This window comes from Pongo abelii, chromosome 18 (genome assembly GCF_028885655.2).
Source record: "Pongo abelii isolate AG06213 chromosome 18, NHGRI_mPonAbe1-v2.0_pri, whole genome shotgun sequence".
In the NCBI taxonomy this organism is placed as follows: domain Eukaryota; kingdom Metazoa; phylum Chordata; class Mammalia; order Primates; family Hominidae; genus Pongo; species Pongo abelii.
Window position 1 is genome coordinate 5779723 of NC_072003.2, and position 25251 is coordinate 5804973.

The following is a 25251-nucleotide window of genomic DNA, read 5'->3' on the forward strand; positions in this document are numbered from 1 at the left end:
ACATGCACAGACACATGCACACAGATACAAACATGCACACACAGAGGCACACACATGCACACATCCACATGCACACACGCTCACACATATGCACACACATGTACATGCACACGTGCACACGCATACACATGCACACACGCGCACACACATGCACACGTGCACACGTGCACACACACGCACACACACGCACACACCACTCCTTTTCCATTTCTCTAATTTCCAATTTTTTTCTATGAGCTTCCTCAGACTCGTGATCTTGATTCTAGAATGAATTCCGGGAGTAGTCTGTATTATTGAAATGACAGTAAATTCAAACATGCCTGAGAAGCTTTTTGAATGTTGGGGAAACCATCTCACAGATTATTCATATGACCCCAGGAGACACTTCACCAGGGACCCTTGTTCATCTCCCTCTCCCTTCTGCCAACCTCTGTGCTTTAATATCAGGTGACAAACCTCTCGATTTTGGTTTCTCATCTCTTTGTCCCCGTGTACACTGGACTGCACTACTGTGTCAAAGCTACTTGCAGCCTGACCTGGGAAATGCACTTTTGGATTCACTCGATTTGCCACCTATTTGGGTGGCTTGGGCTGGAAACTGCGCTGCTCACACTCTTGGCTCCCAGCTGCTCCTGCTTTTGGGGTGCCTAGAGACCCCAACTCATCCCGTGGGTCACATCCCCACAGTGGGGCCGGGGATGCGACTGAGAGTTGTCTGGGCACCTCTCTCCAGCAGCATTGAGGATGGAGCTCAGCACTGTGTGACGCTGGCTGGTGGCCACTGCCTGTTTAGGTCCAAATGGCCCAGCCTGATGTCCACATGTACCTCCGTGGCACACTGGCCTGCAGACACCCGAGCATGCGCTGCATGCTTCTCACCTCTAGAGTGGCCACCCAGACAGCGATACAGACACACCAAGAAAACCCACAGGCAAGCCCAGAGTCGCCCGTTCTACTAGGGCTTTGTGAGCCTCTGTGATTTGAGTCGCGAACTTCTTGTGGTGATTTCATTTAGCTAACATCCAACACAGTGCATTTAGAGACTTTCTCTTGGACATGATATGGAGGCGTGGCAATGGTTTGCTGAGATAAATGTCCCAAAACACCCCTCAATAAAACCAAATAACAGCTCATCGACTCCTCACATTTAAACAAAAAAACCTGACATCTTATAAATAGCAAATATTGGTTGACAATAAGGCACAGGAAAAAACTCATAAGTCCAGATCAGCAGTCATCATTCAGTTGTTCCTTAACTACTGACTGCACCTGTACTGTACCAGCACCGCATCCTAGATGCAGGGACACCACATGAAATAAGATGACAAAGCACCTGCCCCTGTGGAGCTGAGCCACTGGCAGCAGAGACAGTCACTAAACGAATATCTCCATCCTGTGGTTTCTGGGAATGACAATCACATAAAAGGATAGAAAGGGATGGAGGAAAGCTAATTTAGACAACTCGGGATCAGAGTGGGGAGGTGGTTGCGTCCCTCAAAATTCAGAGTAGCTGGAGTGCAAGCCTTATATTAGCTGAGCCTGAATCCTGGCCCTGCCGTTGTCCATGGTGTCCTCAGGCAAATGACTCAACTCCTCTGACCACTGGCTTCAAGTGCAGAACAGGGGACCAGAGTCCCATCTCTCAGGGTTGTTGCTATAGACTGAATTGTGTTCCCCCCAATTCACTCATTAGGAGCTAATTAAGGTTAAAGGAAGTCATAAGGGTGGAATCCTAATGTGATAGGATTGGTGGTTTTATAAAAAGAAGAGATGTCTCTGTCTCTGTCTCTTCCCCCTCTCTGTCATGTGAGGACAAGCAAGAAGGCTGCTGTCTGCAAGCCAGGAAGACAGCCCTTACCAGAAAGTCATCGGTGGATACTTTGATCATGAACTTGTGACCTCCAGAACACTGAGAAAATCAATGTCTGTTATTTAGGCCATCCAGTCACGGGAACTTTGTTATGGCAGCTGGGCTGGCTGAGGCAGTTGTTGAGAAGAACCGACAAGGTAGTTGGGGTAAAGCACACAGCACGGCCACAGCTCACTGAGCCCAATGTCGGTCTCATTCAACTTCAATTGTTGTTCTCTGTCTGGAGGATTTTCATGACGGCTTTTCTCCAAGAAGCTCCCTGGGGTCTTTGTAAATATGGGGATATTTCTGCCAAGAAAAATCCTTATGGTTCTTAACATTGGCAATGATCAGGAACAGCAAGACATGAAAATGAGAAGGTGGCTAGAAAAGAGAGGACTCGCAGAAGAAACCAACAACCACACAACACACACACAGGAGGAATCCTAATGCAGGAGGAGAATAGGACAGCAGGGGACCCCGAGACTGAACTCTGCATCTCACGTATTGAGATCATTCCCTGATATGGTTTGGCTGTGTCCCCACCCAAATCTCATCTTGAATTGTAGCTCCCCTAATCCGCATGTGTCATGGAGGGACGTGGTAGGAGGTAATTGAATCATTGTGTGGGTCTTTCCCATGCTGTTCTCATGATAGTGAATAAGTCTCACGAGATCTGATGGTTTTATAAAGGGGAGTTCCCCTGCACAAGCTCTCTTTCCTGCTACTAAGTAAGACCTGACTTTGCTCCTCATTCACCTTCCACCGAGACTGTGAGGCCTCCTTAACCATGTGGAGCTGTGAGTCCATTCAACCTCTTTCCTTTATAAATTACCCAGCCTCAGGTATGTCTTTATTAGCAGCATGAGAAGAGACAAATACATTCCCTAAGCCTCTATTTTCCTGAGACAGGCTTACCCCGAATAGCCCCATCTTTGCAGGCCTTGAATAGTAATACTGTTATGTGTTATATTAACATGTATTTTACTGAAGGTCTCTGGTTTTGGTCTCTCTGAACATAGGCAGGCATTGCTGAAACTTGCAGATGACATTCCAAAATGCATTCTATCTTAAGATAAGCAGAGCGGGTGGTGAGGAAAAATTGTACATACCTTCCCCTCAGTGATGAGGTCCCCGCTGTGTGGCAGGCCTTGGTATAAGCCTTTTGGCTCTGCTAATTCATGAGGGCTGAGTCTGATTGATCCTCGTGGGGAAGACTAACAAGGGAAACCTTGGTAACCATTAGGAATAACTCCCATGACCCAGAAAGTGGTTCTGTCTCATGGGGTATCATCTGTCTTGTTTACTAAGTGACCTTCTGGCTCATTTTTCTTCCAGCCAGTGTTGGAATTCAATAATCCCAGTTCCTTCCCAAATTTTAGAGCTGGGAAATGCATTCCTCGGGTTTCTACTTTTCAAAAGCGAACAATATCTGTGGAGCTCAACTCCTAAATAGTGTGACTTTGTCTGTTTATATGGTTCTCTTGCTGACTGCCTGGTTGCGACTGTGCCTGAACTCAGGCCTCTGTGTTTCTGAATCTGAGAAGCGGTGGTTGGCATGTCAAACTTGAAGTCATTGTCCTTTACTTATCTGAGTGTTATAATTGCACAGCACATTTATTAACAAGATTTTAGTAAATCCATCAGCATTCTAGGAAACTTTGAATCATTGACCTAACTCTAATGTAAGCAAAGGTGGCCAGAGAGTTGCTAACAAGAATTCCATCTTTCCTCAGAACCTTCGATTCAATTGGGTCGAAGTTTATACCTGTTTCATGAAAAATGTAAAACAAATTAATCACAGCTGTTCATAGTATGCCTATTCTAAGAGACCTCTGCTGTTCCTACCCAGGGACCGCCAGAATAATTAAACATCACAGAAATCAAACAAATGGGCCTCTGGCTAAATTATAGAAGATTAACCCAGGAAGAGCACTTATTAAATAGTAAGCAGTCCCCAAAAATATTAAAGTACAAAAAGGATTAGAGATTGTTTTAAGTGTTGGTTCCAACTTCAGGTGCTGGTCTTCCACTCCACTGCGGAAGGGAACAAATGGATTTTCCCAACCTAAAGACAGTGACATTCATCACGCCCCTTGGAAGCTTAATAACATCTCACTTTGTTTTATTTTAATTATTTATTTATTTATTTATTTTTGAGATGGAGTTTCACTCTTGTTGCCCAGGCTGGAGTGCAATGGTGCGATCTCGGCTCACTGCAACCTCTATCTCCTGGGTTCAAGCGATTCTCCTGCCTCAGCTTCCTGAGTAGCTGGGATTACAGGCACGTGCTACCATGACCAGCAAATTTTTGTATTTTTATTAGAGATGGGGCTTCACCACTTTGGCCAGTTTGGTCTCGAACTCCTGACCTCAGGCGATCTGCCTGCCTCAGCCTCCCAAAGTGCTGGGATAACAGGCGTGAGCCACCGCCCCTGGCCAATAATATCTCATGTTAAGCATGGAGTTGCTGTCCGCTGTGTGGCCACAGATAAAATAATCCTCCATTACAGAGGGAGGTGGTATTGGGCTACATTTTTTTGGAAACAACAGCAAAATGTGAGGTAAATCCGCTTTTAGATCCTGGTTACACTGCTGGATGGAGCTTAGCAAGCCTGTGACAGGGTAGCCTGGTGATGGATTGGGGGACTCCTAGCCATGTCAGACAGGACAGATGCCTTTGAGGAGAGATGGCACAGCTCTGGCTCTCAGGTCCCCACTGCAGTGGGACCAGGCTGTTTATGGATCGGGTGGGAACCCTGTTAGAAAAATAAGAGGAGGCTGGGTGTGGTGGCTTATGCCTGTAATCCCAGCACCTTTAGAGGATGAAGTGGGTGGATCGCTTGGGCCTGGGAGTTCAAGACCAGCCAGGGCAACTTGGCAAAGCCCTATCTTTAGAAAAATAATAATAATAGTTAATTACTAAGTTAATTTTTTTTTTTTAAAGAAAGAGAAGTGGAGCTAAGGAACACAGAGCCTGCCAGAAAGCCAATGTGGCCAGCTAGAAGGACTCAGAAGAACATTACCATAGTTCTCTCTGAGCTTTTGGACTAGGGGTGCTTTCATAGGTTTTCATATCAAACATACTTTACTTTTATACTCAGGTGGGAAAGACCTAATACATACAATAAAGGTAACACAAGACAAAACCCTCACCAAAGCCTAACATCTTAGATGCTCTACTGGATCTCTGCAATTTCTATTAGGGACCCCATGGGTTTGAATTCCATTCTAGATTTGATAAGAAAATCCAAATGCTCTATCCCATCAACCCCCCCACCAAAACCCATCCACCCCATTTACAAAAGCCAAGTGAAAACTAAGGAGGGGCCGGGTGCAGTGGTTCACACCTGTAATCCCAGCACTTTGGGAGGCTGAGGTGAGGGCAACTCCTGAGATCAGGAGTTCGAGACCAGCCTGACTAACATGGTAAAACCCCGTCTCTTCTAAAAACACAAAAATTAGCAAGGTGTGGTGGTGGACACCTATAATCCCAGCTACTCGGGAGGCTGAGGCAGGAGAATCACTTGAACCTGGAAGCAGAAGTTGCAATGAGTGGAGATTGCGCCACTGCACTCCAGCCTGGGTGAGAAAAAGCAAAACTCTAAAAAGAAGAAAGGAAGGAAGAAAGAAAGAAAGAAAGAGAGAGAGAGAGAGAAAGAAAGAGAGAGACAGAGAGGGAGGGAGGGAAAGAAAGAGACAGAAAGAGAAAAAGAAAGAAAGAGAGAGAGAAAGAAAGAAAGAAGAGGAAGAAGGAGAAGAAGGAAGAAGGAAGAAAAGAGGGAGAGAGAGAGGGAGGGAGGGAGGGAGGGAGGGAGGGAGGGAGAAAGGGAGGAAGGAAGGGACGAAGGAAACTCAGGAGGAAGGTGGAGTGTACAGAGGTACTGAGGCCCTCAGGTCCTAGCTGGCCCTGGGCAACAAGAGTGAAACTCGAAGCAAAGGAAAGGAAGGAAGGAAGAAAGAAAGGAAAGAAGGAAGGAAGGAAACTAAGGAGGAAGGTGGTGTGTACAGAGGTACAGAGGCCCTCAGGTCCTAGTCGGCACTGCCACCTACGTCGGTTCCAATGGGCTGAGCTTTGCAAAAGCTCATTGTGTAACCCAGGAAGCCCAAATTTATTTCTGAGCAGGTGTCTTTTCAAAGTGATTTTCCTTTTAGGAAGTGAGAGGAGAATGAAGGGGAGGTTTATCCTACTTCTGATGTTAAAAAAGTCAAAACAAAATAAAATGGTGTTCACTGCAACTATTGGCCAAAGCACTATCATCACCAGGACTGGTACCTCAAACACACCTCCTGACAGCCCCTTCCATTCTAATCAACGTGTGCCCAACTGTGGTCACCTAGGGGCTGTTTACCTTTACTTAAAGAGAAATTCTGGTAGTAAGCCATAAAAATTACCATATTCACCATCTTTCTGCTTCAAAGAAGGTTTAGATTAGCAATGGCTGGGTCAATCACTGTCAGTATGTTCTTGGGAACTAAAAGCCAAAAAGAAATATTTTAAATATGTGGTATAATTTTAAAATGTGGACTCTTTATGTATTTTTAAATGCAATGTAGATAAGATTTTAAAATCACTTTCCAAATCAGTGCAAGAGTCACTCACTCTCCCTGTTAGATACACATACATACACACAACCCAATGGTATCCATGTGATCATCAAATGCTCCAGAGAGGTGGTTTTGGGCCCATCTTGCAATATTTAAAAAATGGAGAATAAAAACAAGATATGATATATCCATCCAGTAGAATATACCTCAGTAATAAAAAGGAATGAAGGGTCGGCATGGTGGCTTACACCTGTAATCCCAGTACTTTGGGAGGTTGAGGAGGACAGATTACTTGAGGTCAGGAGTTTGGAGTTTGAGACCAGCCTGGCCAACATATTTGAAACCCCATCTGTAGTAAAAATACAAAGTTAGCTGGGCTTGGTGGCACAAGGCTGTAATCCCAGCTACTTGGGAGGCTGAGGCAGGGAGAATTAGTTGAACCCGGGAGGCAGAGGTTGCAGTGAGCGAAGATCGCACCACTGCATTCCAGCCTGGGTGACAGCGTGAGATTTCAACTCCAAAAAAATAAAAAGTGAAGTACTGATATGATACATGCTACAACATGGATGAACCTCTGAAACATTACATTCAGTTAAAGAAGTCAGCCATGCACACACACACAAAACCATCCATTGCATAATTCCATTTGTATGAAATATTCAAAATAGGCAAATCTAGAGAGAAAGTAGATGTGTGGTTATCTGGGACCGGGGGGTTGGGAATGGGGCAGTGATGGCAAATGGGCACAAGGGAGCTTGGGGGATTGTGAAAATGTTTTAAAACTGGAGGGTAGTGATGGTTGCACAACTCTAAATGTACTAAACATCATTGAATTTTATTCACTTGTAATAGACTTTTAAGAAAAATAAACAATACCTCAATAGAGTGGTTAACTCTGGGCCAGGCACGGTGGCTCATGCCTGTAATCCTAGCACTTTGGGAGGCTGAGGCAGGTGGATCACTTGAGTCAGGAGTTCAAGACCAGCCTGGCCAACATGGTGAAACCCCATCTCTACTAAAAAATACAAAAATCAGCCAGACGTGCTCACTTGAACCCAGGAAGTGGAGGTTGCAGTGAGCTGAGAGTGTGCCACTGCACTCCAGCCTGGGTGACAGAGCAAGACTCCATCTCAAAAAAAAAAAAAAATGTATATATATATATAGCGGTTAACTCTGAAGATGAGCTTCCCTGGACTTAGTAAAGCAAAATGACTGACCAACTCAAAATCCACCACCAAACTCTCCCAGCACCTGCTCTTCTGCTTTCTACCCCAAGCTCTTTGCCTCTGTGTTTCCATCGTAAATCTGGAAAGAATTCGAAGACTCTGTGCTAAAGTGATTTGCTAAATATCATAAGAAATGACTACAGAAAGATGCAGAGAGGATGGCAGCGTGACCGACTCTTTTGAAGGTGGTTTAAGACTCTGCTGAACCGATGCTAAGAATAAGCCCTGGATGTCAGAATCCCCAGGCATAGCAGCTGGCACATGACAGCACCCGCTGAAACAGAAGGCAGAGCAAGAATTCTGCAGGCCAAGCACACTGCCGCAGGCTGGGAGAAGGGAGTGGAAACCGAATATTCCTGCTGCACAAAATTGCTTCTTTTTCTTTGTTCCTCAGCTCAGCTGAGATCTTGGAGAAGTAGCAACAGGAAATGGAAAGAAAGCGAAAACAAACTGCAAATTCAATTGACTGCTTTTTTAAAAAAGAACGAGTGAGACATCTTCAGCAGCAAGAAAACCTTGTTTCCTTTCTTGGAGGGCTTAACTAAATTCTTCTGGGGATGTCCCAGGATCAACAACCACAGGACATTCCTAGATTGTGAGTTTTCCATGTACAGGAGGCCCTGGTGCCTTCGTGCCCATCAGCAGCAAGGGAGACTTCCCAGGGAGGCCCCGTGAAGTTGCTGGAGGTGGCTGATGATTTCCAGGGCCTCAAGGGATTGTCCCTTGGCTGTCCTCAGGGCACACCACTGATCCTGGGACCATGGCAGCTTTGGAGACCTGAGCTGAGCTGCTGCAAAATGCTTTCTGCTTTAATTACCTCTCATTCATTTCTGGGCCCCGAGAAGGATGCAGTAGCCTGGGAAGTGTCAGCTCTCCCTGCCAGGAGTGGTACTTCTTTCTCATGTCTGCCTCTTGGCTTGTTCTCAAACTGTGGCTTCAGGAGGGCCTTGGCTCTTGGCAAATGCCAGAGGCTTTACAGTTTGAGGAGGAATCAGAATTTTGAAGAGGAGCTCAGAGACGAAGGGCATTCTAGGATGCACTTTGCAGAATAACCAGGCAGTGAAAGGGTTAAATTGGCTGTGTATGACACAGGCCACGGCAGGGAATGTGCCCCTCTACTATGTGAAATTGGCTCTGATATCCAGAGAATCTTTTAGGACCTTTAAAATCACCTTTGTCAACACAGTTGTCAGATTTTTGCATCTCCTTGTTTCAAATTGGTTCAGAATGAGGTCGGGGACTGGGGTGTGATTGATCACCGTCCTGCTCCACTTCAGATATGTTGGTGAAAACACTAGGGACCACTCTTCATGGAGCTCCTACTGTGTGCAGGACCCTGTTCTCAGCAGTTGAAACCAGGGAAATCTTCCTCCTTATCAACACCTTTCCTCTCCCACTCAGCAACCTCAGCGTCTCAGCCCCCAGTGTGCAGCTAGTGTGCACACCCCAGTGTTCACCCTACAGGATGGTTCTCTTTGGAAGACTTAAACCACCACCCCAAAGCTAAATTAGGCCCCCTCCACTGCTATAGTCTTCTTCCCTTTTCTAAAATAGCATTTGTCACAATAGGGCATGATGATGTGTCTGGCTATTTGGTTAATGCTTGCCTTTCTCCCTCAACTGTTCATCCCATGAAAACAGGACCGTGTCTTTTTTATTTTGAGACAGAATTTCACCCTTGTCACCCAAGCTGAGTGCAGTGGCGAGATCTCAGCTCACTGCCAACTCCGTCTACCAGGTTCAAATGATCATCCTTGTCACAGCCTCCCAAGTAGCTGGGATTACAGCAATGCGCCACCATGCCCAGATAATTTTGTATTTTCAGTAGAGGTGGGGTTTCACCATGTTGGTCAGGCTGGTCTTGAACTCCTGACCGCGTGATCCACCCACCTCGGCTTCCTAAAGTGACAGGATAATAGGCTTGAGCCACTGTGCCCGGCCAGTTCTTGTTCTTTTACTTATTTATTTTTGGCTGATTACTCTTTACAAGCATTTATACACACACACACGCGCACACACACACACACACACTCACACACATATGGGAATTTATTAAGTATTAACTTACATGATCATAAGATTGTGATTGTGTTATTAAGTATTGACTTCCACAATCATATAGCCTATTAGTTCTGTCCCTCTAGACAACCCTGGCTAATATACACACAAAAGGACGTACCGAAAAGGGGGGAGCCGCTCTGCCTCAGAGGAGCAGATGTCCCTTTCCTGGGTCTTCTTGCCATAGGTCGCAGAGTAGATGTTGAGGAACTCGGATTCATGGCAGTGCAGTTTCAGCTCCTGGTCTTCACACACGGTTTTTTTTTTAATTCATCTGAAGCAGAAACAAAAATTGAAGGCACCATCAGCTTCCCCCAGAAGGAATTGATGAGCTCTGTCCAAGTCCACTGCTCATTTCCCTGGGGCTGCACCCTGAGAAGGGGGCAGTGGGGATGGCCCTGTGAGCTCATGCTCTCTCTGACTCCAGAAAACAAAGCCCTCTGCAGGAAGCCGGTGGGAAGTAACCTGTTGACAAGTACAAAGACCCTGGGAATTATACTAAGGGGCAAATGGACGAGACATGCTGGCATTAAGGAGGCAGACGCATGGAGTTAGGTCCCAGGAAGGGCCTGGATAGAAAGGAAGTTTCTCTCGCTCACCACTTAAGGTCACACATTCCTTCACTGAAGGGAGTCTTTTCTCAAATGTTGGCTTGGGATCCACATAGGTAAAGACAGACCAGAAATTACTTGAAAGAAGCATTAAGCTTCTTTCTCTCTCTGGAGAGAGCCCAGTTAAACCTCGCCTCCAGCCCCTCAACTGGCATCCCCTTGTGTGTATGAATTATTTATATGTTAGTTTAGCTTAGTTTTGTTTTTTTGTTTATTTTTTGTTTTTTTTGAGATGGAGTTTCACTCTTGTTTCCCAGGCTGGAGTGCAATGGCCCGATCTCGGCTCACCGCAACCTCCGCCTCCCATGTTCAAGCAATTCTCCTGCCTCAGCCTCCCAAGTAGCTGGGATTACAGGCATGTGCCAAAACACCCGGTTAATTTTTTTGCATTTTTAGTAGAGACGGGGTTTCACCATGTCAGCCAGGATGGTCTCGATCTCCTGACCTCGTGATCCACCCGCCTCAGCCTCCGAAAGTGCTGAGATTACAGGCGTGAGCCACCGTGCCCGGCATTAGTTTGGTTTTTTAGACACAGGGTTTCACTCTGTTACCCAGGCTAGAGTGCAGTGGTGCAATCATAGCTCACTGCATCCTTGAACTCTTGGGCTCATACCTAGTCTCAAGGGATCCTCTCACCTCAGCTGCTCAAGTACCTGGGAATATATGAATGCACACCATGCCCAGCTTACATTTATTTGTTTAAAAGACAAGAAAGAGGCCAGGCACAGTGGCTCACACCCGTAATCCCAGCATTTTGGGAGGGAGGCTGAGGCAGGAGGATTGCTTGAGCCCGGAAGTTGGAGACCAGTCTGGGAAATATAGCAAGGCCTCGTCTCTAATTAAAAAAAGAAAAAAGCAAGAAAGACGATATGATACCAAATCAAATCATTTCCTTTACTAGGAAAAGGGCAAAAACAAGGCACGGTGTCAGTTAAGAATCCCTCTTTAGAGAAGCATGAAACGTCTGCCCCAAATCTGGTAAATCCAGGAACAACTGACTGTCAAGCTGATGGTGCATTCTAGGTTAGGATGATTTGGACCAGGTTGTACTTTGTTCCCAAAGAATTCAAGGAAAAGTTTGTTTGTTTGTTTAATCTGCTTATCATGGTAAAATCTTTCTTTGCAATGTCATACAGGGTTGGCATTTTGTGTGCACTGTTGAAGAAAACATAATTGTTTTTTTTTAAAGAATGTACTCCAAAACCATTTAATTAGTAAAAATGTTTAATAATGATTTGATTTTTTTTTTTTTTTTTGAGATGGAGTCTCACTCTGTAGCCCAGGCTGGAGTGCAGTGGCACGATCTCGGCTCACTGCAAGCTCCACCTCCCGTGTTCATGCCATTCTCCTGCCTCAGCCTCTGGAGTAGTTGGGACTACAGGCGCCCACCAACTCACCTGGCTAATTTTTTGTATTTTTAGTAGAGACAGGGTTTCACCGTGTTAGCCAGGATGGTCTCGATCTCCTGACCTCGTGATCCACCAGCCTTGGCCTCCCAACGTGCTGGGATTACAGGCATGAGCCATCGCACCTGGTCCTTTGAGTACATTTTCTAAGAAGCTGGTCATGAGTTCAGTTGTGTGCCTCAAAGAGATACTTGTGGTTTCCATTAAGGAACCCACCTTCCCTTTCTACAGGAGTATTTATGGGAGATATGGGCCTGGAGGTTGGAAACTATCCTGTTTGTACTTTGCTATACTGAAGTAAGGATTAAACCTACAAATAAATTCATATTGAAGTGTACAAAGGGGTCTCTACAATAGATAGGAATTCTATTTAGTTTTGTTGGGTAACAAATCCTTTCAGAAGCAAATAATAGCTCACCTGCAAAACTGGTGATCTGTATAAGTTGGGATTTTTCATGGATCAGTTTTGCTTGGATTGAACTATATAATCACAAATATATTTATACCCAGAGAGAGAGAAAGAGCGTCTGTTGAAACTGTATCATCTTAACGTGTCTATAAAAGGCAATACCTGGAAGGTGGTGGGTGCCACACAGGTTAAGCTGTCTTCCCTCTGGGAGGCAGGCTTCTGGGAACTACACACTTGGTAATCTTGCCCATAAAATGCCGATTAAACACTTATCGTAGAATGCCGAGGGCACTGTAGATTCAAATAGTCCCCATCACAGGCAGAGGTGGTGTGGTTTTGCAGGAGTTTGGTTAGGTAACCTGGAAAATATTCAGTCGGGTTACAAGAGGCCCAGGCACCCACCACTCCTCCTTGGGTTTGGGGACAGGAGGATGTTGGTTCTCCTGGGGAAGGGCTGTTGAGTTAACAACATGTGGGATGGGGCCTCCCTAGCAGCTCTGGTGCAGAGGTCACCAAACCAGGCCCAGAGGTGGGGCACAGGAGCCAATGTCAGCTTTCATGTTGATATGGAAGCGGGGCAGGGGAGTGCTGGGTGGAGAAGGGTGGGGTCCCTGGCGAGGGCTCTGCCCTCGGGCTTGTGCCCTTGGACCTTAGTGAGAACAGGCACTCCTGTTTTCATGTCCAAATGTTGCATTCTCCAAGACTACTCTAGCCTGCTAGGACCCCCATCCTGTGCCCATAAAAAACTCAGACCCTAGTGGGCACAGACACAAGTGGCTGGACGTCGAGAGGAGCAGAGAAGCAGAAGAGCACACCGACAGACATCAGCAGATGTTGGCAGGCTTTTGAGAGCAGGGTGATGTGGAATTCAGTCAGGGGCGGTCGGAGGAGAGTCTGGCTGCTGGGCAGCCTGACTCTAGGGGAAGACCACCTTCCCACTCCACCCCCCTTCTGGCTCCCCATCCATCTGAGAGCCACCTCCTCCACTCAATACAATCTTGCGTTCATTCTCCAAGTCCACTTGCGATCTGATTTTTCAAGTACACTAGGGCAAGAACCCGGGATACAGAAAGCCCTCTGTCTTTGTGATAAGGCAGAGGGCCTCATTGAGCTAATTAACACGAGCCACCTGCAGATGGCAAAACTGAAGAAGACCACTGTAACACCTGCCCACTGGGGCTTCGGGAGTTGTAAACACCCAATTCCACACGCTGCTGTGGGGTCGGAGCCCAGAAACGCTCCCAACGACCTGCTTGTCTGCACGCTCCCTCTAGGGGTTTGAGCAGCAGGGTACTGAGAAGCGAGCCATGCCCCTGTCACATGCCCTGCATGGGGGATAACGGAACTCCTCCTGTTTCAATGTCTGGGTCAGAAACCTCGGTCTGGGATGGCCCAGTGAATGGTTTGGAGGCCTCTTTCCCCTTCAGGAAGCACTAAGGTGTTGGCCAGGAGCCAAGAAGTCCTGAAGCACCTTTATGAGCCAGGAAAAAAAAATCGGGGTGAGAGTCCCCTGGATGGGTGGATGCCCATCCTGAGGGAGGCTTTCATTTGCTCATCTCCCACTAGTGAGGCCATGCCTTATTGGGATGAGACGATGCAGTTTCATTTCAAGAAATCACTCTTGGCTCTGTCTTGGTGCTAGAGAGGAAAGACAGGCAGGGTGCCCTGTGCAGAGAGGTGATGGTGGGGCTCTGCTGTGGTTTGAATGGCGTCCCTTCAAATTCACATTTATCAGTGTGGGGAAAAGAAAGAGAAATCAGATTGTTACTGCATCTGTGTAGAAAGTAGACATAAGAGACTCCATTTTGTCCTGTACTAAGAAAAATTCTTCTGCCTTGAGATGCTGTTAATCTGTAACCCTACCCCCAACCCTGTGCTCCCTGAGACATGTGCTGTGTCAACTCAGGGTTAAATGGATAAAGGGCTGTGCAGGGTGTGCTTTGTTAAACGAATGCTTGAAGGCAGCATGCTTGTTAAGAGTCATCACCACTCCCTAATCTCAAGTACTCAGAGAGGCAAAACACTGCGGAAGGCCACAGGGACCTCTGCCTCGGAAAGCCAGGTATTGTCCAAGGTTTCTCCCCATGGGATAGCCTGAGATATGGCCTCGTGGGCAGGTAAAGACCTGACCATCCCCCAGCCTGACAACCGTAAAGGGTCTGTGCTGAGGAGGATTAGTGAAAGAGGAAAGCCTCTTTGCAGTTGAGATAAGAGGAAGGCATCTGTCTCCTGCTTGTCCCTGGGCAATGGAATGTCTCGGTGTCAAGCCCGATTGTATATTCCATCTACTGAGATGAGGGAAAACCACCTTAGGGCTGGAGGTGGGACATGCTGGCAGCAATACTGCTCTTTAATGGATTAAGATGTTTATGTGTATGCACATCAAAAGCACAGCACCTAATTCTTTACCTTGTTTAAGATGTAGAGACCTTTGTTCACGTGTTTTCTTACTGACCTTCTTCCTGCTATTACCCTATTGTCCTGCCAAATCCACCTCTCTGGGAAATGCCTGATAATGATCAATAAATACTAAGGGAACTCAGAGGCCGGTGCCAGCAGGGGTCCTCCATATGCTGAACGCCCATCCCCTGGGCCCTATTTTCTTTCTCCATACTTTGTCTCTGTGTCTCTTTCTTTTCCAAGTCTCCCCTTCCACCTGACTAGAAACGCCCACAGGTGTGGAGGGGCAACCCATCCCTTCAATCAGGAACCTCAGAATGTGACATTTGGAAATAGGGTGGTTGCAGATGTAACGAATTAACTTGGCGATATACAGGAGTAAGGTGGGCCCTTCACACCATGTGACTGGTGTCCTTATAAGAAGAAAAGAAGAGACACAGAGGGAAGACAGCCGTGTGCAGCTGGAATGATGCATCTGAAGCCAAGGAATGCTGAGCGTTGCCGGCCACCACCCAAAACTGGAAAAGGCCAGGAAGGATTCTGCCCTAGAACCTTCAAAGGCAGCACAGCCCTGCCAACACTTGCATTCAGTCTCTGGCCTCCAGAACTGTGAGAGGATGAATTTCTGTTGTTTTCAGCCACCCAAGCTTAGGAAAGGGGTTGCAGCAGACTGGGAATAAGACAGGCAGCCCGTCAGCCTCTGTGGAATTCCCAGGCAGCTTGCAGGAGCCACAGTGGGCCCTGGGCTCTGAGAAGTTCTGAGGCCCAGCAGACACAGGGGCCTAAACTATTACTCGGCAAGGAGGAAGGAAGGTTCATCCAGAACGTAGATCCCCTTCCTCCTTCTCACACCTCACAAAGTCACAGTGAGGTGGCTGGGAGGAGAGCCAGGGACTTTTCACTGAGGTGTGTGGGAGACAGCTTGGCAGCCCTTGGCCTCTGAAGGGAGGAGGTGGCACGAAGGAGGGCAGCTTCGGAACTTCCCAGTTCCTGCTTGATGACCTGTGTGTAAAGTATTCCTGTTTAGGTTTCAAAATCCTCTCAGAAACATAATTCTCAGAAAATTCAGGCACCCAATCCAGCTCCCTGGCCTTCCCTGAAATCTGAAGTCAAAGGGGCTGAGCCAGCCTGTCCTGGGTGTCAGGCCTCTGAGCCCAAGCTAAGCCACCATATCCCCTGTGACCTGCACATACACATCCAGATGGCCGGTTCCTGCCTTAAGTGATGACATTCCACCACAAAAGAAGTGAAAGTGGCCTGTTCCTGCCTTAACTGATGACATTGTCTTGTGAAATTCCTTCTCCTTGTTCATCCTGGCTCGAAACCTCCCCCACTGAGTAACTGTGACCCCCACTCTGCCCACCAGAGAACAACCCCCCTTTGACTGTAATTTACCTTTACCTACAAAATCCTATAAAACGGCCCCACCCCATCTCCCTTCACTGACTCTCTTTCAGACTCAGCCCGCCTGCACCCAGGTGAAATAAACAACCATGTTGCTCACACAAAACCTGTTTGGTGGTCTCTTCACATGAACGTGTATGAAATTTGGTGCTGTGACTTGGATCGGGGGACCTCCCTTGGGAGATCAATCCCATGTCCTCCTGTTCTTTGCTGCATGAAAAGATCCACCTACAACCTCAGGTCCTCAGACCCACCAGCCCAAGGAACATCTCACCAGTTTTAAATCGGGCAAGTGGCCTCTTCTTACTCCCTTCTGCAACCTCTCTGTCTGTCAACCACTTTCTCCTTTCCAGTCTTCAATCTCTCCCTTCTCTTAATTTCAGTTCCTTTCATTTTCTGGTAGAGACAAAGGAGACACGTTTTATCCATGGACCCAAAACTTTGGTGCTGGTCATGGACAGGGAAGGCAGCCTTCCCTTGGTGTTTAATCATTGCAGGGACACCTCTCTCTCTGATTATTCACCCACGTTTCAAAGGTGTCAGACCACCCAGGGACGCCTGCCTTGGTCCTTCACCCTTAGTGACAAGTCCCGCTTTTCTGCGGGAGGGACAAGTACCCCAACCCCTTCTCTCCGTGTCTCTACCCCTTCTCTGCTTTTCTGTGGGAGGGGCAAGTACCCCAACCACTTCTCTCCATGTCTCTACCCCTTCTCTGCTTTTCTGGGGGAGGGGCAAGTATCCCTCAACCCCTTCTCCTTCACCCTTAGCGGCAAGTCCCACTTTTCTGGGAGAGGGGCAAGTACCCCAACCCCATCTCTCCATGTCTCTACCCCTTCTCCACCTTTCTAGGGGGCAAGAAACCCCCAACCCCTTCTCCTTCACCGTTAGTGGCAAGTCCCACATTTCTGGGGAAGGGACTAGCACCCCAACCTCATATCTCTGCACCCCAATCCCTTATTTCCACACCACGACCCCTTTTCTCTGTGCCCCTATCCCTTATTTCCACACCCTGACCTCTTATATCTCTGTGCCCCCATCCCTTATTTCCATGCCCGGACCTTGTATCTCTGCATCCCAACCCCTTTCCCACTTTTCTGGAGGGTAAGAACCCCTGAACCCCTTCCCTCTCTGTCTCTTTTCTCTGGGCTTGCTTCCTTCACTATGGGCAACCTTCCACCCTCCATTCCTCCTTCTTCTCCCTTAGCCTATATTTTTAAGAACTTAAAACCTCTTCAATTCTCACCTGACCTAAAATCTCAGCGTCTTATTTTCTTCTGCAATGCTGCTTGACCCCAATACAAACTCAACAGTAGTTCCAAATAGCCAGAAAATGGCACTTTCAATTTTTCCATCCTGGAAGATCTAAACAATTCTTGTCATAAAATAAGCAAACGGTATGCGGTGCCTGACTTCCAGGCATTCTTTTACACATTGGTCCCTTCCTAGTCTCTGTGCCCAAAGCAACTCATCCCAAATCTTCCTCCTTTCCCTCCCGCCTGTCCCCTCCGTCCCAAATCCAAGCATCACTGAGCCTTTCCAATCTTCCTTTTCTACAGACCATTCTGACCTCTCCCTTCCTCCCCAGGCTGCTCCTCGCCAGGCCCAGCTAGGTCCCAATTCTTCCTCAGCCTCTGCTCCTCCACCCTGTAATCCTTTTATCACCTCCCCTCCTCACACCCGGTCCGGCTTACAGTTTCATTCCATGACTAGCCCTCCCCAACCTGCCCAGTAATTTACTCTTAAAAAGGTGCCTGGAGCTAAACATATAGTCAATGTTAATTCTTTTTCTTTATCCCAAATCAGATAGCATTTAGCCTCTTTTTCATCAAATATAAAAATCCAGCCCAGTTCATGGCTTGTTTGGCAGCAACCCTGAGACACTTTGCAGGCCTAGACCCTAAAAAGTCAAAAGGCTGTCTTATTCTCAGTATACATTTTATTTCCCAATCTGCTCCCTACATTAAATAAAACTCCAAAAATTAAACTCTGGCCCTCAAACCCCACCACAGGGTTTAATTAACCTCACCTTCAAGGGGTACAATAATAGAAAAAGGTTGTAATTCCTTGCCTCCACCGTGAGACAAACCCCAGCCACATCTCCAGCACACAAGAACTTCCAAACGCCTGAACCAGAGCAGCCAGGCGTTCCTCCAGAACCTCCTCCCCCAGGAGCTTGCTACAAGTGCCAGAAATCTGGCCACCAGGCCAGGGAATGCCTGCAGCCTAGGATTCCTCCTAAGCCACGTCCCATCTGTGCGTGACCCCACTGGAAATCGGACTGTTCAACTCACCTGGCAGCCACTCCCAGAGCCCCTGGAACTCTGGCCCAAACCTCTCTGACTGACTCCTTCTCAGCTTAGCAGCTGAAGCCTGATGTTGCCTGATTACCTCAGAAGCCCCGTAGACCATCATGGACGCCGAGCTTTAGGTAACTCTCACAGTGGAGGGTAAGTCCGTCCCCTTCTTAATCAATACGGAGGCTACCCACTCCACATTACCTTCTTTTCAAGGGCCTGTTTCCCTTGCCTCCATAACTGTTGTAGGTATTGACAGCCAGGCTTCTAAACCTCTTAAAACTCCCCAGCTCTGATGCCAACTTAGGCAATACTCTTTTAAGCACTCCTTTTTAGTTATCCCCACCTGCCCAGTTCCCTTATTAGGCCAAGACACTTTAACGAAATTATCTGCTTCCCTGACTATTCCTGGGCTACAGCCACACCTCATTGCCACCTTTTCTGCCAGTTCAAAGCCTCCTTCACATCCTCCTCTTGTATCTCCCCACCTTAACCCACAAGTATAGGATACCTCTACACCCTCCTTGGCGACCAACATGCACCCCTTACCATCTCATTAAAACCTAATCACCCTTACCCCACTCAACCCCAATATCCCACCAAACAGCATGCTTTAAAAAGATTAAAGCCTGTTATCACTCGCCTGCTACAGCATGGCCTTTTAAAGCCTATAAACTCTCCTTACAGTTCCCCCATTTTACCTGTCCTAAAACCAGACAAGCCTTACAAGTTAGTTCAGGATCTGCGCCTTATCAATCAAGTTGTTTTGCCTATCCACCCCGTGGTGGCAAACACATATACTCTCCTATCCTCAGTACCTCCCTCCACAATCCATTCTTCTGTTCTAGATCACAAACATGCTTTCTTTACTATTCCTTTGCACCCATCATCCCAGCCTCTCTTCACTTTCACTTGGACTGACCCTGACACCCATCAGGCTCAGCAAATTACCTGGGCTGTACTGCCACAAGCCTTCACAGACAGCTCCCATTACTTCAGTCAAGCCCAAATTTCATCCTCATCTGTTTCCTATCTCAGCATAATTCTCATAAAAACACACGTGCTCTCCCTGCTGATCATGTCTGATTAATCTCCCAAACCTCAATCCCTTACAGAACAACAACTCCTTTCCTTCCTAGGCATGGTTAGTGCGGTCAGAATTCTTACACAAGAGCCAGGACTGCACCCTGTAGCCTTTCTGTCCAAAGAACTTGACCTTACTGTTTTAGCCTAGCCATCATGTCTCCGTGCAGCGGCTGCTGCCGCCCTAATACTTTTAGAGGCCCTCAAAATCACAAACTATGCTCAACTCACTCTCTGCATTTCTCATAACTTCCAAAATCTATTTTCTTCCTCACACCTGATGCATATACTTTCTGCTCCCCGGGTCCTTCAGCTGTATTCACTCTTTGTTAAGTCCCACAGTCACCATTGTTCCTGGCCCGGACTTCAGTCCGGCCTCCCACATTATTCCTGGTGCCACACCTGACTCCCATGACTGTATCTCTCTGATCCACCTGACATTCACCCCATTTCCCCATATTTCCTTCTTTCCTGTTCCTCACCCTGATCACGTTTGATTTATTCATGGCACATCCACTAGGCCTAATCGCCACACACCAGCAAAGGCAGGCTATGCTATAGTACAAGCCACTAGCCCCCCTCTTAGAACCTCTCATTTCCTTTCCATCGTGGAAATCTATCCTCAAGGAAATAACTTCTCAGTGTTCCATCTGCTATTCTACTTCTCTCCAGGGATTATTCAGGCCTTTCCTTACACATCAAGCTCGAGGATTTGCCCCCACCCAGGACGGGCAAATTAGCTTTACTCAACACGCCCCGAGTCAGATAACTAAAATACCGCTTAGTATAGGCAGACACTTTCACTGGATAGGTACAGGCCTTTCCTACAGGATCTGAGAAGGCCTTCACAGTCATTTCTTCCCTTCTGTCAGACATAATTCCTCAGTTTAGCCTTTCCAGCTCTATACAGTCTGAAAACAGACCAGCCTTTATTAGTCAAATCAGCCAAGCAGTTTTTCAGGCTCTTAGTATTCAGTGAAACCTTTATATCCTTTACAGTCCTCCAGCTTCAGGAAAAGTAGAATGGACTGAAGGTCTGTTAAAAACACACCTCACCAAGCTCAGCCACTAACTTATAAAGGACTGGACAATACTTTTACCACTTTCCCTTCTCAGAAGTCAGACCTGTCCTCAGAATGCTACAAAATACAGCCCATTGGAGCTCCTGTATAGACGCTCCTTTTTATTAGGCCCCAGTCTCATTCCAGACACCAGGCCAACATAGACTGTGCCCCCAAAAAAACTTGTCATCCTTACTATCTTCTATCTAGTCATACTCCTATTCACTGTTCCCAACTACTCATACATGCCCTGCTCTTGTTTACACTGTCGGTTTACACTGTTTCTCCAAGCCATCACAGCTGATATCTCCTGGTGCTATTCCCAAGCTGCCACTCTATACTCTTGAAGTAAATAAATAATCTTTGCTGACAGGACTATGCTGAATTTCCTTAGGCACTCTAATTAGATGTCCTAGGTCCTCCCAATTCTTAGACCTTTAATACCTGTTTTTCTCCTCTCTGTTTAGTATTTTAGTTCATACAAAACTGTATCCAGGCCATCACCAATAATTCTAAATGACAAATGTTCCTCCTAACAACCCCACAATATCACCCCTTACCGCAAAATCTTCCTTCAGCTTAATCTCTCCCACTCTAGGTTCCCACGCCGCCCCAATCCCGCTCGAAGCAGCGCTGAGAAACGTCGTCCATTATCTCTCAATACCATCCCCCAAAATTTTCGCTGTCCCAACACTTTACCACTATTTCATTTTATTTTTCTTATTAATATAAGAAGACAGGAATGTCAGGCCTCTGAGCCCAAGCTAAGCCATCATATCCCCTGTGACGTGCACGTACACATCCAGATGGCCGGTTCCTGCCTTAACTGATGACATTCCACCACAAAAGAAGTGAAAATGGCCTGTTCCTGCCTTAACTGATGACATTGTCTTGTGAAATTCCTTCTCCTGGCTCGTCCTGGCTCAAAACCTACCCCACTGAGTACCTTGTGACCCCCACTCTGCCCGCCAAAGAACAACCCCCCTTTGTAATTTACCTTTACCTACCCAAATCCTATAAAACGGCCCCACCCCATCTCCCTTCGCTGACTCTCTTTTCAGACTCAGCCCGCCTGCACTCAGGTGAAATAAACAGCCATGTTGCTCACACAAAGCCTGTTTGGTGGTCTCTTCACACGGACTCACATGAAACTGGGGTCCTTACGCCCACTAGCCCAGAGTGCTCACTAGAGGAAGGCTACAGAAACTTCCTGCCTCGCTCATCCAGACGTGAGCTGTCTTGCTGAAACTCCTTTTTTCACCCTTGAAAACCACTGGAAGAATGGCCAAGAACCCAGCTGTCCTGAGTAAGTTCACTTAGAGAAACAAAATCTAACATGAGTGGCAAAATGGACATTGGCACGAGGAGTGTGTGTCAGAATCCTGCCCCTTGGAACTATATCATCGCTTGTACAGTGTACCCCGCAGGCACCAAGAGACCAGGCCGAGACCCTTCAGTGGCCCTGGGCCTCTGGTCAGTGTCTTCTCGCCTGGCACACAGGCAGGCCCTCATAAAACAATGAGTACTGAAAGTTCCAGCCTTCTTGGTGGGTTCTCAGCACCCTGTCGTGAGCCACACCCTGCCCCAGGGAAATCAGGATCACCCTGATGCTACCCCTAGGCCAGTGTCCCTGCTGAAGTGCCCCAGGCTGGCACCCCTATACTTAGATCTCTTCAGCCTCCTCATGAAAACTTTCTTGTCCATCACCCCAGCATTCCCCAGACTGTGCTAAATGAGCAGCTGACCACACGTCAAATCAATTTCCAGAGTTTGCCTTTGGTTTAATATTCACGGCTCGTCCAAAAGATCTTGTCACTATAGCTAGACGGAAAAAATAACAAGGCTCCGGAGAAGCAGAGCCACCAGATGGAAGATACCTGGGTCCCAGGTTCATGAGGAGAGGAGCTGCCTGCTCCACAGACTGTCACATGAGTGGGAATGAAGCTTTTGCTGCGTTGAGACCATTACCTTTCTTCACTCTGTCACATAGTCTATCCCTGCTAAACAGAACTTGACCTCCACCAGACCGTTTACATCAAGACCTGTATGTGCAGTGCAGTGGCCTGAGCCTCCAATCCATGCCCCACCTATCCAACCGGCCTTGCCATATTCTTACTCTGAGAGTGGTATTCTGGGGACAGAAGCTCAGCGCATACAATTGACTAATGCCAGATCCTTCAGGCGCTTTGCACTTTGAAGTCTATCCGTCCTAGCGCATTCCAAGTACAAAGAAGACGCTTCAGCAGTACAACCTGCCTTACACTCAGTTCAATTCCTTCTTCAAAAACCTAGGCCCGGCCAGGTGTGGCGGCTCACATCTGTAATCCCAGCACTTTGGGAGGCCGAGGCGGATGGATCACCTGAGCTCAGGAGTTCGAGGCCAGCCTGGCCAACATGGTGAAATGCCATCTCTACTAAAAATGCAAAAAATTAGCCGGGTGTGGTGGCACGCCTCTGTAATTCCAGCTACGTTGGAGGCCGAGGTCGGGGAACTGCTTGAACCCTGGAGGTGGAGGCTGCAGTGAGCTGAGATTGTGCCACTGCACTCCAGCCGGGGAAACAGAGCAAAACCCCATCTCAAAAACAACAACAACAACAAAAACAAAGAAACCTAGGCCCACATCCACACAATGGAATGTTATTTAGCACTAAAATGAAATGAGCTATCAAACCACAAAAAGACATGGAGAAACCATAAATGCATATTCCTAAGTGAACGAAGCGCATCCTAAAAGGCTGCGCACTGTATGATTCCAACTACATGACATTCTGGATAAAGCAAAACTATGGAGACAGCGAAAATATCCACGGTTGCCAGAGGTCAGGAGAAAGGAGGAAAGAATTGGTGAAAGACAGAGGATTTTTAGGGCAGTGAAACTACTCTGTGTGATACTACAATGATGGATCCATGTCATTGTCCATATGTCCAAACCCATGCAATGTAGAACACCAAGAGTGAGCCCTCATGTAAACTTTGGGCTCTGGGTGACAGTGATGTGTCAGTGTAGGTTTATTGATTATAACAAATATCCCACTGAGGTTTGATATTGCTAGTGGGGGAAGCTGCGTGTGTGTGTGTGTGGCAGATGGGAGTAGAGGTTGATGAAAACTCTGCACTTTCTGCTCCATTTTTCTTTCTTTCTTTTCTTTTCTGTTTCTTTCCTTTTCCTTCCCTTCCTTCCTTCCTTCCTTCCTTCCTTCCTTCCCTCCCTCCCTCCTTTCTTTCTCTCTCTCTCTCTCCTTTCTTTTTTTCTTTCTTTGTCACCCAGGCTGGAATACAGTGGTAAGATCTCTGCCCACTGCAACCTCCACCTCCCATGTTCAAGCAATTCTCCTGCCTCAGCCCCCTAAGTAGCTAGGATTACAGGCATGCACCACCAGGCCCGGCTAATTTTTTGTATTTTTAGTAGAGACAGGGTTTCATCATGTTGGTCAGGCTGGTTTCAAACTCCTGACCTCGTGATCTGCCCACCTCGGCCTCTCAAAGTGCTGGGATTACAGGTGTGAGCCACAGTGCCTGGCCTCTGCTCCATTTTTTCTATGAACCTAGAACTTCGCTAACACATTAAGTCTATTTAAAAGGAAAAAAATAATCCGTATCCCCAGGATAGCATTACCTTTGGGAGGAGAGGAGCTAGCATTAGGGAGGGGAGAATGAGACGCTCAGGTGAGCTAGCCATGCCCTGTTCCTTGATCTGCATGGCGTGCATGTGCTTTACTTTGTGAAAGCTCACCCAGTTATCCACTTTGGATATATAAACAAAATTGTTTAAGAAAACTTCACCTGCAGTTATCTGACCTGCACTTTTAAACAATAAAGAAAGCCTAGGCACCATGGAGCCTTGGGTAACACACGGAGCAAGGGGGTGCAGAATGCCTTCCGTAGCCAGCCTCAGTCCCACGAGGATGGGCTGCTGGGTGGCAGCAGGACAGGCTCATGAGGACCAGCCATTGCCCAAATGCTCTGGTCCTCCAGGCTGCCTGCCCATGCCTCAAGCTGTTTGGTCTACAGTGCCAAAAGCTCAGAAAGAAGGAGAGTTAGACAACCCCATGGTTTCAGCAACACGGAGGCCGTGAAGAACCATTTTGAAACCATATGGAATCGGGGTTGGGGACAGAAGCTTGTTTGGAAAAGGTTGAAAAGTGAGGGGAGGGGCCAGGCACGGTGGCTCATGCTTGTAATCCCAGCATTTTGGGAGGCTGAGGCAGGTGGATCACTTGAGATCGAGAGTTCAAGACCAGCCTGACTCACATGGAAAAACCCCATCTCTGCTAAAAATACAAAATTAGCCAGGCGTGGTAGCAGGCGCTTGTAATCCCAGTTACTTGGGAAGCTGAGGCAGGTGTATCACTTGAATCTGGGAGGCAGAGGTTGCAGTGAGCCGAGATCGCACCATTGCACTCCAGCCTGGGCAACAAGAGCAAGACTCCATCTCAGAAAAAAAAAAAAAAGGGAGAAAGAAACATAATAAAATGGACATGGTTTATACTGGATCATTCTACCTGAGGAATGCAGGGAGGAGATATTCCCAAGCAGGGAGCCTCTTTTCTCCTACGACTGACTCTAGAACAGTGAGGAGCTGCTGGATTCTATCAACAGTTTGATAGTGCCCTATATAACCAACTCTCAACTCACTCACCCCCAGCTGTTTGGTCTGTGAATGACAATTTCGCGGTGAACAAACAACATCCTGTTTGGAGGGCTGCTACTCTGGCTAAAGACGGTAAAAATCAGTCAGCTCAGTGAGCTGAATTGCATGCTGTTTTCCTAGCTGCTGATTTTTACCAGAATGATGCCAATAACTGATTTTCAAAGAATCATGGTGTCTAAGTGTTCCTCAGGAGTGTGATATTGTGAAATAGATATTTCATCAGTTGAACAGTGGTAGAAGCCCCCTGTTT

General features: G+C 47.2%; 1 pseudogene; it reads right to left on the minus strand.

The window, feature by feature from the left end:
• Positions 1 to 25251, minus strand: part of LOC100432013 (olfactory receptor 7E24-like) — a 322665-nt pseudogene that overhangs the window by 275802 nt on the left and 21612 nt on the right.